The sequence below is a fragment of the Bos grunniens genome, chromosome 7, assembly GCF_055505025.1.
Source record: "Bos grunniens cultivar Pamir isolate PY7600 chromosome 7, Bosgru_T2T1.0, whole genome shotgun sequence".
Classification (NCBI taxonomy): domain Eukaryota; kingdom Metazoa; phylum Chordata; class Mammalia; order Artiodactyla; family Bovidae; genus Bos; species Bos grunniens.
This window is the reverse complement of record NC_141171.1, coordinates 88,576,821-88,591,677: the sequence shown is the minus strand read 5'-3', so window position 1 is coordinate 88,591,677 and position 14,857 is coordinate 88,576,821. Positions and strand designations below refer to the sequence as shown.

At 43.5% G+C, this 14,857-nt stretch overlaps 1 protein-coding gene across 5 annotated transcripts in view; it reads right to left on the bottom strand.

Moving 5' to 3' along the window:
* The window catches only part of LOC147369943 (uncharacterized), a 172,589-nt gene that overhangs the window by 3,780 nt on the left and 153,952 nt on the right, over window positions 1–14,857 (bottom strand). The window contains exon 1 of one of the 5 annotated variants that reach the window (XR_015168144.1): window positions 4,081–4,657. The exons of the other annotated variants lie outside the window; for them this stretch is intronic. The gene's annotated coding sequence lies outside the window, so the exon portion shown is untranslated. Of the gene's footprint in view, window positions 1–4,080; window positions 4,658–14,857 lie in introns of those variants that run through there. 5 annotated transcript variants of the gene reach the window in all.

Below are 14,857 nucleotides of genomic sequence, written 5' to 3'. Positions count from 1 at the left end.
TATAATTATCTCTGTGTTTATTCTACTTGCAGGTATTAAGCCTATGTTTAACATGGCTAGTCCTCTGAAACTCGAGTCAAAGATCTTTGATCTGGTCAGTCTTCACCACACGTATGGGTATATTTCTGAAAGGAATTTGGACTTTTACCATCCCCTGAAGGACATTAACAGTAGAACTGGGTTCTTTTCAGTTTTGACAGGAACATGCAATTCACATGGAATTAGTAGTACTAGTTACAATTCCTCCTAAACGATTCTGTATGCCCAAGAAAGGATGACTAGATTTGATGGAACATTCACTCCTAACTTAAACCGGTAACCTCTCATACACAGGCAAGTTAAACACCCATTTTACTGTTTCAGTTTCTTCAGGCAATCTGGTTACAATACATGCCTTAATGCAGCATCTATAGTTGCCTGACTTTGAACTTGTGAGCTCTAAAGGGCAGTGGGGAGCTGGCATTCCAGGAGTACAACTCTCTTGCTCTAGCACAGGCATTACTTCACACAGGAGAGGGGGCAAATTATTCGATGGCGAAGGCTCTGGGGAAGCCCCTGGCTTCCTGCCCTGCCTTCATGTGGCAGTAATTGCCCTACACAAGAAGGAGAGGGCCTCTCCTTGACACACGGTGCCTGCCTTGCCTCCCACACACAAACCCACAAGAAAGTCTGAACCAGCAAGTATTAAGAAAAAAAGTCCTAACCTGACCACACAGCAATTCTGGAGCATGAGCAGTAGCCACTACCTCGCTCCTGGCAAAAGCTTCATTGCATCCAGCTAGAAGTGGGCATAATAAAATTCCTTTGTCAAGAGTCCCGGTGGAGTGTTGGCAATTGAGCGCATATTCTCCCCTTGCTAGGAACGACTATGGAACAGCATGAAATCTATGCTTTGGCAGCAAGGGAACTTGGTGCTAACATTTTTCTAAACTGAAACAAGACGGATGAGTTGGCCTGCTACTTACAAGTTATATGATATGTTAAATCACCTCTAAAAATAAAAACAAAAGATTTGAAGAAAGTTGTGAATCTTATGAGAGGAGAAGAACAGTCAGACAAGCTTTCTGCTTGTAAAAAAGTAATTTTAAAGCATGTTGAGAAGCATGAGTAGAGGGATCTAAAATACAGAATTGTGAACCTCTAAAAGATGTTCTCAGAGAAGGCAATGGCACCCCACTCCAGTACTCTTGCCTGGAAAATTCCATGGACAGAGGAGCCTGGTAGGCTGCAGTCCATGGGGTCACTAAGAGTCGGACACAACTGAGCGACTTCACTTTCACTTTTCATTTTCTTGCATTGGAGAAGGAAATGGCAACCCACTCCAGTGTTCTTGCCTGGAGAATCCCAGGTACGGGGGAGCCTGGGGGGCTGCCGTTGATGGGGTCGAAGAGTTGGACACGACTGAAGTGACTTAGCATAGCATAGCATAGCAAAAGATGTTCTAGTGTGTTTCGAATTCAAGGACAGAGGGGTCTGGAAAAACTCCCACAATAATCCAGAGAGTATTTGTTTGCAATCGGTCAACATTTTCTCTTATCCAGTAATCTATTACAGAATTCAATAAAGGCCAGGCATGGATCATAGACACTAAACAAATGCAGACATAAAAAGAAACTGCCCCCACAAAAATCTATTCACAGATATAAGGTATTAAACCCTCCGGAAAGCAAAAGATAAGCACTATAAACTAGAGAAAATTGACTATACGCATGAAAAAGAAATATTCTAGAAAAACACTCAATTTTTTTTTTTTTTTCAAATTTCTTAGTGTGATACCTGGTCTTCACTTTTGTCCCTCTCCAGCTTGTTAGATTTCTTCAGTGGTCAGAGACACTGCCTCAGTGTTCTGCAGAGTCAGGATCATTGCTGTGTCTCTTTTTCCTAATTACTGACCCAAAGAAGACAGCCCTAGAATAACACAGTCACAATGCTTCTTCCTTAAAGGATGTTTGGAGATTTCTTTCATCAGAATATTGTGCGTTCTCAAAGATCCCCAATGAGTGCAGGGGACAGCCTTGCTCCTGATCCCCACTAACCTCATGGAGCAGATCCAGGGGAAAGAAAGAACAGGGCAAAGCTTCCATTCTCTGAGTTCCCAAAACTTTGTGATAAAGCCACTTCATTATTTGTCATCTAATTCAATCTCAAGCTGTATTTGATTTGAAAAACACAATGCTTATTAGATCAAAAGCCTGGAGATTATTCATAAAATATAGGACAAAGATACACAGAGTATGCATGAGCAGGGTGCAGAGTGACAAAAAATAGAGCACAAGACATGCACATCTTTTCCCTAATATGCCCAAGATTTTAAAAATAAAATGAAGAACCTGTCAATGAGGCTGAAATTGAACCACTCAAACCAGGCTCAGTGTTTACAAATGAGGAAGAGCCAAACCAATAATAATATTGTGGCATTGATTCTTCATGGTTCTCAGTCACACCCACCTCATCACTTAATATATTTTTTTCTCCTAATGTGTGTTCAATCCTTTTGGACGGCTTGGCTCAGAGCTTAGCTAATGGAGCCAAACCATATCCCTTTGGTTGGTCTTAAGCTTGGCTGGACTTTCAATGACTTCCACATATTAAGAGCCACTCTCACAAAAAGGCTTAATATAATAATGAAGCCACCTACCTAACAAGTAGGAAGAATCAGCGTTTCCCCATTAGTCCTGTAAGCCAGGCACTAGGCTTACAGCCTTACCACAGTGTGTCACTTAATCCTCACAAGACACTGAGGGAGGCAGCAGTAGCCCCATTTTACAGATAAGGGAACTGAGGCCAGGAGGTTATTTTCCCAAGGTCACAAAGCTCGCAAGTGGTGGGACCCTGGTTCGGTCAATTACATTCAAATTGCAGCAGGTCCACAGGCTGTTGGTCTGCTACACTTTGAGGCAAATTTCCTGACAATTTGGAAAGCTTCACATGGCTGGCATCCTGTGAAGAACAGCCAGCATTTCCTGGGGAGACTGAATGGGAAATAAACCGCTCACCTTCAGTTGGTACAGAGGTCTAATGTTCACAAACAATTACAAACCCCCTGCCCGCAGCCACCAGCACCTCGGTGGGTGGCAAGAAAAAAATCAGGATGGTGGCATACCCAGGATGCAGGTTATTTTCTGTGATTGGTATTTTTTTTTTTAATTTCTTTTTTAACGTAGTCAGTGGAGGCTGAGGTCTCCTGTATGCAAATACTGGGGGGAGGGGTTATACACTGTGAGTTACCTCAGGCCAAACCCAAAATAGCCCAGATACTCCCATCACTGAACTTCAAAGCCAGCCACTTCTCCCCAGTGGTCACTGGGTGGGGCCTGGCAGCCTGGGTGGTCCCCCTACCCAAACACTCCCCCAGCCAGGGAACAACAACATATGCTTCACAAAAGACCCCGTTGATAAATACACCCTGCCTTCCCCTAACTGCCCACCCCTGCGACCTGGGGAAAGTCTACTATATCCAAACCCACCATGCTCGCCCAAGGCAGCACTTTTCAACAGTAATACACCGTCCTGCACTGCGGGAGGCCACGTGGCACCTCATGGGTGGAAAAGGATAAAACGAGAAGCCAAGAGACCCAAGTTCTGACTCCAGCCATCATTCTCAAGCCCCCAAGTCCCAGCATTCTATGCCCACATCACTTTCCCTGGTGGCTCAGTCAGTAAAGAGACCACCCACAATGCAGGAGACACGGGTTCGATCCCAGGGTGGGAAAGATCCCCTGGTGAAGGACATGGCAACCCACTCCAGTATTCTTGCCTGGAGAACTCCATGGGCAGAGGAGCCTGGCCCACTACAGTCCATTGGGTCAAAATGAGTCTGTCATGATTTAGTGACTAAACCACCACCACATGCCCGTGTCTGATCCTCCTCTGGGTATGGGGCATTGGAGCTAATTAGTTTGTTTCCTGAACATGGGAAAAATATAAAATACTTCCCGAAAATTTCCTCTACCCCTGACTCTATTAGATAGCACTGAGTTGCAGCAAACAAGCTTCGGTCCTCCAGAGAACTCAACTGGAAATCAGCTCTCACATTTTCCAGAAAGCAGACAGGCGGTCTCAGGGAGAACCCAGGCTCACCTCAGGCATACTTTTCAGCGGAATCAGGAACTGAGCAGTAACATGGTCCCTGCTGTGCACTGGAGAATCCTCTTTCTCCAGCCTCTTGTTGAGCTTTAATCTGAGGGATGTTTTCCGGAAAAGCCTGGGAGAAACAGAGAACCACCAGCCTGTGCAGCTCTGGGGGGAGTTTCTTTTCTTTATGAAACTCACAAAGGAATCAGTCCTATAGGATCTGAAAGAACACTAAGGTTTTTTAATTTTTTTTTTAATGGCCTCTGGATGTTCTAAGACCACGGGCTACAGAGTAGGGAGGAAGAACTGGCTTTTCTTTGAAACCAGAAAATCCATTTGGCATCGTTGTCCAATAGACACAAGGAAAAGATCCCGTGGTTGCAAGTTGTTTTATCTAATTTTTTCCCCTCCTGGTTTTCTTTGTTGTGAGTTCCAAGCTGCTTTACACCCTCCCATCCTTTACAACTATTGAATCTCTACCAAAGATCTGTAAAAATAAACAGGCCATTTCCAGATTACCAGCCAGCAATACCACATCCTGTGTTCGAGCTGATGATAAATAAGAGTGAGGCAGGTAGTCCCCCAGACACATCTGGGAAGCATCCTCTGCTCTGAACAGAAGCACACAGCATTCAATTTCAGCCAAAGCTTGTTTGGCCTTGTGGTCTGCTGAGTTGAAATAGTTATGCTATTTTTTTCTGAATCTAAAGATTATATTTTTCCTCTGACACTTTCCCTTTTTAAAATCACACACACACACACACACACACACACACACACGTATATATATAAACCCCCTGGGGGAAACTCTATTGGCTTTAGCCATGAATCCCAGGTGTATTCTAATTAGCTTTAACTTATTAAAAAAAAAATAAACTTCAAGTTGAAGACAGCTAAAGAAACCATCAGCCACAGTTTGGGCTAATTAACTCTTCTGGTAACATCCAGTGACTAGAAACTGTGGTCTCAAATATTCTGTGATGCTGTAGCTATTCAGGATCCTATCTGCTCTTTTAACTTTTAAATTAATCAGCTTTATAATGATTAACAACCCAAAATTATTTTTAGCTCTAGTTCTTATTTATCCTTCCATGTATGTATTCTTCACTTCTCCCAGCTAAATCCTCCAATCTCTGCTTAAAACACACAGGAATTTCATGAAAGCAGCATCCCTCTGTCTCCTCCCCACACAAGTGCAAACATACACGGGGTTAAGTGTAGGGAATAATCTTCCTGAATCCAGCATCCTCAGAAGCAAGGGCAGACAGCAGTAGGGAAAGAAAGGGGAAAATATTGCCAGAATTCGCATTTTGCTCCCCAGTATCTTAAGTTATCCTCTCCCATCTTTGTCAACACTCAAGGGAGTGTGGCTGCCACTCAGCACCGTCTCCTGGTAACTGTGTAAGGAAAACCTCCCCTGTGGTTACAGGGCAGCCCCCAGAGGGACCAGCTATAGATGCCTTAACCATGCCCCACTGTCTGTCTATCCTTCTGGGCAAGGCTGAGATGGCAAGTGGGCTTGGAAATGCTGCAATAAAAATGCACTCAATCCTGCTGACCTCTCTCCTGTGAGGGAAGCTTTTCTTTCGGCATGACTTATGTTTGATCCAGCATACAATTTACATGACCTGAGAAGGCTATTCAGAAAACTTAGACAAGAAACAAAAATCTCTGATCTTCTAATGAGAAAAGAGAATACTGGCCCAGAAATCAAAAGAGCTGGCCTGTAATCCCTTCTTGGCTGTTTGCCGGTTTTTGTGACCGGGAAACATTGTTTCTTCACACGAACATGAAGCCAGAATATTTCTAAGACCTTCCATCTGCAAGGATTCTATGAAGGGATGTGCACTCCCCTTTGCCCTTTTGAAGGCCAACTGCTAACTTCTGTACAGCTATAAGGTGGAGAAATCAGACTCAGGGATCCAAAATTTACATGTCATAGGACCTAAGAGGGAATTTTTAAAGATACACGTTTACCACTCTTTTCTAACATCAAGAGATTTTGCAGGCCATTGCTACTTCTGCATGAAACAAAGACCCACATGAAACAAAATATTTCCCTGATACATTGATCACCAGTCAGAAGGTTTAATTTGCGATTTCTTGGTAAGACAAGAAAGCAACTCTAAAAGTTGGACTAAAATGAATAAATATGACTACAACAATAGAAACAGCAAATGAACATTTTAGTCCTCATTTTGTGCCGACACTAAGCTAGGGATTTCTGCATGTGTTATCTGGGCTGAGCATTATGAACACGCTCTGTCCTTTCGTTCAGTTCTCCAATTATCCCCCCAGGCCGACCTGCCATATGCCCACCTCCTGCACAGAGATGATGAATAAGGCAAGACCTTTATACACAATCACACCAGACCAGTCGAAATCCACCCTGAGAACTTCCACAGCCCTAATCTCAAAGCATTACTTCCCAGTGGGAGGAAAAGAACTCCATATTTGTCAAAAAGAAAAGTCTCCATATTCGTCTGCCTTTTCCAGGTGCACTTCCTTGAAGTCTCCGGGAGTATTTTATCTACACAAGGAGGAACACTCTAGTGTCTGGATCAATATCTGTAAAAGCTTTTAAGCTATAATAACCATGATCTTCAGCACTCAGTATATTCTGACAAGACCCCCCTCTATGTCAAGTGAAGTGGGTAAATTCTTAGGTAGGGATTTTTAGACCCACTCATTGCCTACTGGTTCTTCCAGTAGAAAAGTCCATAATCATTAAGCTAAATGCAAAGGGACAGGAATTCCCAATTATATAGTTTTAATTCCCTATAAGTCCGACCAGCACAAACTTCATCACTAAGTTGTAGTGTTGCTAACTAATGAGTTGAATTTTGGCAGCCCATTAATCTTAATTTTGTAAACATTGATTTTTTTTTTCTTCTCTGGGTTTTGAATGGAGCTAAAATTAGCATTTTGCTGTTGTTTTGTGGGGTTTTTTTTATAGTATAACCTCTATTTCAACTTCCTGCTACTGTATATTTTATTACAACAAACAGCTCTATCCTTGACCAGGGTCTAAAAAGAAGTCAGAAGAGTTCTGGGAATAATGGTCCCACCTCTCGTTTCACACACTTCCCCTGTCCCTTCTGGGACACGGAGCCGCCATTGACTTCTAAGGAAATTCACTTGAGGCTCAATTAACACTACAGAGCACAGAGAAAAGGAGGCCTGTCCTCACCTTTTCCTTCCCAGTAAGAGCTGTGTCCAGGACCAATCCTATATAGGAGGACTTTTGAGGGCTTATAGTAAGAGACAAAACTGGGAGGTTCAACCTAGTTCTTATTCATTTGACAACAGAGGTTCATCTCAAGTTTCTCTCCTAAGTGCAAATGCCAAAACCCGAAAACTTAAAGGCTCTCTCCTACAGAGAGGACTCACAGCTACCAATTTCCGGTTCTCTCTGGCTTCTTGGTCATTGCCATTTAGCAAACAAGTTTAGGTAATAGTAGTTGTACTGTATAAGAGCTATGGGGTATAAACTATACTGTTGAGCTGTCTGAGAAGGTCACTTCATATCACGCATTTTCTCACTGTGGGTTTTATTTAGCATGCATGTGTGCACGTTAAATCATGTCTGACTCTTTGTGACCCTGTGGAATGCAGCCCACCAGGCTCTTCTGTCCATGGGATTCTCCAGGCAAGAATATTGGAGTGGGTTGCCATGCCCTCCTCCAGGGGATGTTCCCAACTCAGGGATCGAACCGCGTCTCTCATATCTGCTGCATTGGCAGGCGGGTTCTTTACCACTAGCGCCTCCTAGGAAGCCCCTTCTCTTTAGAATGTTCTTTCTTAAAACAGGCTACCTACTCCTTCTCCTTGTTTTTTGTCTGTGATAGTACATTCTAGAAGGCTTTCATGCCTTTCCTCTTATTTTCCCCAGATCTACCACCCTGTGGCCTCTGATACTTCCTTTCTCTATTGGACCCCTTTAGTCTGTTGCCATCATCATATTTCTGCTGATGAAATACCAGTCCAATCACCAAGCATCATCTGCTCACTTATGACAAACCCAGCAATCAGATTTCTTCTGAAGCATTCTGACATTTATTATTTTCCTTTGATATTTCATGTTACTCACTGAAAGTCTGGAAGCAGTCACCAAATCAATCTTGGGGGGATAAAAAGGATTTCCATGCAGAAGGCTATACTTGTGATGAAGCATAAAGGCCCCAAAGTCTGCAGCAGACAGCCAGGTAGAAATCTCAGTTCCACGGTCTACCAGCTGGGTGTCCTTGGGCATGCTGCATAAGCTCTCTGTGCCTCCTTTTTTCCCCACCTTCAATCTGAAGTCTCTGGTTCATAGGGTGGTTGTAGAGATTCAACAAGAACCTGTGTGTAAACCCTTACTTAGCACAACACCAGATGGAAAGTAAATTATTAATAAATGATAACTACAAAACAAAAATGTTAACTACATTGTTTTAACTGAAGGTTACATCAGTTCCCAGTTGCCGTTTGAGAATTATTACCATACTATACCATCTCATTTGCAGTAACAGTTTATTCTATGGTATGAGGAACAGTGGAAAGGTATGTATATATGTATGGGGGGGAGGGCTTCCTAGGTGACGCTAGTGGTCAAGAACCCGCCTGCCAATGCAGAAGACAAGACGTAAGAGATGCAGAATCGATCCCTGGGTCGGAAAGATTCCCTGGAGAAGAGCATGACAACCCACTCCAGTATTTTTTGACTGGAGAATCCCATGGATAGAGGAACCTGGCAGGCTATGGTCCACATGGTCGCAAAGAGTCGGACACAACTGAAGCAATTGGGCACACGTGCATGCATGGGTGTGTATGTGTGTGTGTGTGTGTGTGTGTGTGTTTACAAATATATATAAACACATATATATAAAGTTTTTTTTACTGACCCGCCTCATGCAGTAAATGCCAGTATTTCATGACATGCTGTCAATCAGCACTGTGAAGGTGGGAAGAAGTAGGAAACCGAGTTCCTGCCCTCTGAAATCCAGCTGGAAGAGAGGACACACTCTCTACAAGAAAACAGCAGCCACACAAGGGCCATCTCACACACCCATAGTAGTCATTGATTAAGCAAGTGGCACAGACAGTGCTTTGAGAGTTAATACAACGCCTGCCTGACAAAGTCTGTGGAGGAGGCAGGCAGTGAGAAGAATTAAAGCTGAGCCCTGAAACACGGACCAAACAAAAGGAAGGTGGACATAACCAGCAGGGAAGTTTCAGAAAGAATGGTCTCAGAGTCTGGACAGACTGGTGCATGTTCAGCAGACAGTATGGTTCTGAATTCTGCCAGAGCAGAGCAGGAATATTTTCTACCCATACGTAATGGAAATTAGACTGGGATCAACTTATGTTGGGTTCACTGGATGTGGACTTTCACTTTGAATTTGCTGTTGTGGTCCAGGGGAAGAAGTTTCATCTGAAGAACTATCTCCCAGAGACTGACGGTGGTTCATGAGGACTGTGTTGAGGCCGCTGAGGCCACCGGCTCTTAGGGAAACCAAGCATAACTGATCATAAACGTCTGCCATGAGGAAGGAGCAAGAGGTGGCCGACATGCTTTATGTCTGCCATCCGGGCAATGTAAACAATAGAGGTCAAGGAGGGTGATTTTAGCCAAAGAGGGACACGATAAAAGAGATGTTTTAAAGAGATTAATTTGGCAACAGATCATAGGATGGGCTGCTGAAAGAAGAGAGGAGGCAAGAAAACCACTTTGGAAGCTTCTGCCAAAATGAGGACAGCAACGATGCAAACATAAAAGGAGGACTATAGTTCAGAGACTGTAAGAACAAATCGATAAACCCAGCATGGCTTCTAAAGAGCCTTTAAACTGAGTGAGGGCAATTTTTAACAGGCCTTACCTTTTAGAGCAGTTTTGGGTTCACATTGATATGGCCCAGAAGGTGCTAAGGTTGCCACACCTCCTGACCTCACACTTGCATAAGCCTCCCCATTATCAACCTTCCCTAACACAGTGACACATTTGTACAGCTGACGAACCTACGATGACATAGCAGAGTCACCCAAAGTCCATGGTGACATTAGGGTTCACTTTTGGAGCTACACACTCTGTGTGTTTGCACACATGTTTAATGACAGGTATCTACCATTATAGTAACATAGAGTAGTTTTAAAGCCCTAGATTCCGTGTTCTGCTTGTCCCCGCCCCGCTAGCCCCTGGCAACCATTGATCTTTTTACTGTCTCCACAGCTTCACCTTTTCCAGAATGTCATCTAGTTTGATTCATACAGTACATAGCTTTTCAGGTTGCCATCTTTCCCTTAACAGTATGCGCTTAATTTTTCTCCATTAGAAGGAGCCCGATAGCTCATTCCTTTCTAGTGCTGAATAACATCAGTTGTCTGGATGTACAAAACTTTATTTATCCATTTACCTACTGAAGGACCCCTTGGTTGCTTCCAAGTGTTGGCACTTATGAATAAAGTCGCTATAAACATCCCCATGCAGTTTTGTGTGGGGACATAGTTTCTAACTCTTTGGTGTGAACTTTGAAGGAGCCCAACTGCAAATAGATGGGGAAACAGTGGAAACAGTGGCTGACTTTATTTTTGGGGGCTCCAAAATCACTGCAGATGGTGACTGCAGCCATGAAATTAAAAGACGCTTACCCCTTGGAAGGAAAGTTATGACCAACCTAGACAGCATATTAAAAAGCAGAGACATTACTTTGTCAACAAAGGTCCATCTAGTTGAGGCTATGGTTTTTCCAGTGGTCATGTATGGACGTGAGAATTGGACTCTAAAGAAGGCTGAGCACCGAAGAATTGATGCTTTTGAACTATGGTGTTGGAGAAGACTCTTGAGAGTCCTTTGGACTGCAAGGAAATCCAACCAGTCCATCCTAAAGGAGATCAGTCCTGAGTGTTCATTGGAAGGACTGATGTTGAAGCTAAAACTCCAATACTTTGGCCACCTGATGCGAAGAGCTGACTTATTTGAAAAGACCCTGATGCTGGGAAAGACTGAGGGCAGGAGGAGAAGGGGACGACAGAGGATGAAATGGTTGGATGGCATCACTGACTCAATGGACATGAGTCTGGGTAAACTCCAGGAGTTGGTGATGGACAGGGAGGCTTGGTGTGCTGCGATTCATGAGGTTGCAAAGAGTCAGATACGACTGAGTGACTGAACTAAACTGCTGGATTATGTGGGAAGAGTATGTTTGTTTATACAAGAAACTGACAACTTATATTCCAAAGTGACTACCATTTTGCATTCCAACCAGCAATGAATGCCAGTTCCCATTGCTCCACATCCTCTCCAGCATTTGTCGTCAGTAATCTGGATTGTGGCCATTCTAATAAGAATGGAGTGGTATTTCATTGTTGTTTTAACTTGCATGTCCCTGAGGACATATGATGTGGAGCAGAGTTAAAGCATTTTGATTCTTGAGAAGGGTTATCATTTTGGCTAGTTCTTACAATAGCAAAGACTTGTTTATTTCATTCACTCATTACCAAACATTGTCACCTCAGAGACAGCAAGGTAAGAGGGTGTTTGAAATACAGTACAGGTGAGTTCTGACACATAGCAGATAAGGACAAATTTGGATGAGGTGTATTTCTCACATCAGTGAGTATTCTGGTACAGATGGTAAAAGCTTTTCCCTGGTAAAGCAGAGGCCACCGAGAGGGAGCCAGTGACCTTGAGCAGAGGTGTTGGAAGATACTAAACATCATTTTGCCTTCTTTATAATTTTGATGAGCCCTCTGGCCCTGCCTCAGTCGCCCATTTTTGCCTCTCCATCTTGTGTGCATTTGTACAAGGTGTGCCATGGCAGTCATGCCAGAAGTAAACCCAGATCCCATTTTAAAGACAAGTCTCTAAAAGCTTCCTGGAGGATGGGGCAGAGGGAAAGAAGGAAGACAGTCATCATCAACCCTGAAAAATGTATTTGTTTGTTAATTTATTGAGGCCCGCTATGTATGAAGCCCTGAATTAAGAACGATCTCAAAAGTATAGGGATGATATATAACCTCCCCAAACATAAACTCTTCCTAGAAGAAAAAACACACGTTAGACTTCCCTGGTGGTCCAGTGGTTAAGATTCCACCTGCCAGTGCAGGGGACACAGCCTCCTGATCCCTGGCTCCACATGCGGTGGAGAAGCTAAGCGCATGTGCTGCAACTACCGAAGCCCACATGCCCTAGTGCCCTTGAGCTGCAACAAGAGATGCCACGGCAATGAGCAGGCCACGCAGGCAACTGGACAGGAGTGCCTACTTGTTACAACTAGAGAAAGCCCACTCGCAGCAATGAAGACCTGGTACAGCCGAAAATGCTTTTGAACTGTGGTGTTGGAGAAGACTCTTGAGAGTCCTTTGGACTTCAAGGAGATCCAACCAGTCCATCCTAAAGGAGATCAGTCCTGGGTGTTCATTGGAAGGACTGATGTTGAAGCTGAAACTCCAATACTTTGGCCACCTGATGCTAAGAGTTGACTCATTGGAAAAGACCCTGATGCTGGGAAAGATTGAGGGCAAGAGGAGAAGGGGACGGCAGACGACGAGATGGTTGGATGGCATCACCGACTCAATGGACATGGGTTTGAGTGGACTCCGGGAGTTGGTGATGGACAGGGAGGCCTGGCGTACTGCGGTTCATGGGACACAGTTGCAACACAACTGTCGGACACAATTGAGTGACTGAACTGAACTGAACAGCCGAAAATAAATCAATTTAAAACTTTTTAATTTATTTAGTTTTAAGTGAAGGATACATGCTTTACAGAATTTTGTTGTTTTCTGTCAAACATCAGCAAGAATCAGCCCTTTAGAACACATGTTATTATAAAAATTAAGGAATACACAAGAGATTGCATAGACCATACATAGCAAATATTCCTGCCTTGTACAAAGCCAGTAATAGTTTTTAAAAGTATGACCTGGGGGACAGGAATAGCCATTCACCTAAGTGCTAAATCACAGAGATTTCCCCAAGCTGGGCAAATGCTAGGCAAGAGGGCATAACAAACGAAGAAGAGCCGTTTGGAGGATGGACACAGACTGGGCCCCCCCTCCTTCCTGCACAAACGTGTTGATTCTGTGACTCCAACCAGGCTGAGGGAAAGATGGTTGGAACGTTTCCTGAGACAATGGCCCGATTGAAAGGTCACTTCCTGCCACTTTCCATCTCCCTGAGGGGAAATCCCACGCTGGCCCCAGTGCACAGGGATGGCTATGTTGAAAGCCAGGCTTTGAACAAATGCCTGCCTGCCAGAGTCACTGGCCTCTACTTCAGGATTTAGAGATGAATCAAGGATAAGTATTCATGCCTAAATGTCCACTCGAATATAATGCAATTGGTATCATTTTCAACTCACAATCGCTATAAAGTAGCTGTGAGCGTTTTCTTATACTTCATTGACTCTATGATTTTTCATATCATCTAAGAAACAGAAATTCTTCACTCCCAAATGAGCAACATTTTGAACTCAACCCTGACCCTAACATGATAGAAATCTGTGCCGTTGAAAAGAAACATAAAGTGTTTTGTTGTTTTGTTCTGTCTCTTCCCCTGAAAGCCATCCAAGGGCAGAATCCTGTTGCCTGTGTTCACAATGAATATGACATAGAAAGAACATGATATTTTAGACAGAGCTTTCAGAAAAATCCATATAAGGACAAAAAGAAACATTTGATGCTGAATTCTTTCCTAATTTAAGACATTTTGAGTCCAGTTTTTATTTCTTTTTTTTTTTTTTTTTTTAAAGGAATAAGACAAATTCCAGGGCAAATGCCCCTGGGATTTCTTGTGTGAGCTGAACATAGTGATGAGCAGACATTGTCTAAGTCATCGCAGGAACCCTAGATAACCTAAATGTTCCCGCTGCGTGGCCAGCCAGCGCCAGCCTGCACAAGAGGTCTCTCCCTTCCCCAGCCACATCCACACTCCCTGAATTCTGACACATTTCAATACCCTACCATTTTAAGCATGCTGGTGTGTTGGTTTGAAATTGCTCTCACATTATTTCATGGTAGCATTTAATAATTGAATGTGATGCTTATCAAAGCAAATGATCTGTATCAGAATCACCTGGCATTTTATTAACATGCAGATTCCTGAGCCCCTGCCTGGACTTGCTGACTGTGGAACACCTACGAAAGAGGCCTGGGTATCTGCATTGTTATAGACACTCCTGTGGTTCGGATCCACAGTGTAAAGAATCCTGGACTTGAACTATAGTCTTAGTTCCAGTATTCACCATTTGTTACAGACTTTCAGCCAATCACTTAATCTCTGGACAGTTTGTCAACTATAACATAGGATTATTGTGAAATACATACATACATATATATATGCTAAAGTATTCATAAATATAGAAAAATATTCACATGTGTACTTGTGAATTCCCTGCTTCTTCTGCTGCTAAGTCGCTTCAGTCGTGTCTAACTCTGTGCGACCCCAGAGACGGCAGTCCACCAGGCTCCCCCGTCCCTGGGATTCTGCAGGCAAGAACACTGGAGTGGGTTGCCATTTCCTTCTCCAATGCATGAAAGTGAAAAGTGAAAGTGAAGTCTCTCAGTCATGTCCAACTCCTAGCGACCCCCGTGGACTGCAGCCTACCAGGCTCCTCTGCCCATGGGATTTTCCAGGCAAGAGTACTGGAGTGGGGTGCCATTGCCTTCTCCATGAATTCCCTAGTTAGGTGATAAAATCTTTGAGACCCAGGAGTTTCTTTATTGCATTTTCCTTATCGGTAATGTCATTTTAACAGCAGGATTTCAGAAAATAGTTGTTTAATGTACCATACAGCACAAGCCT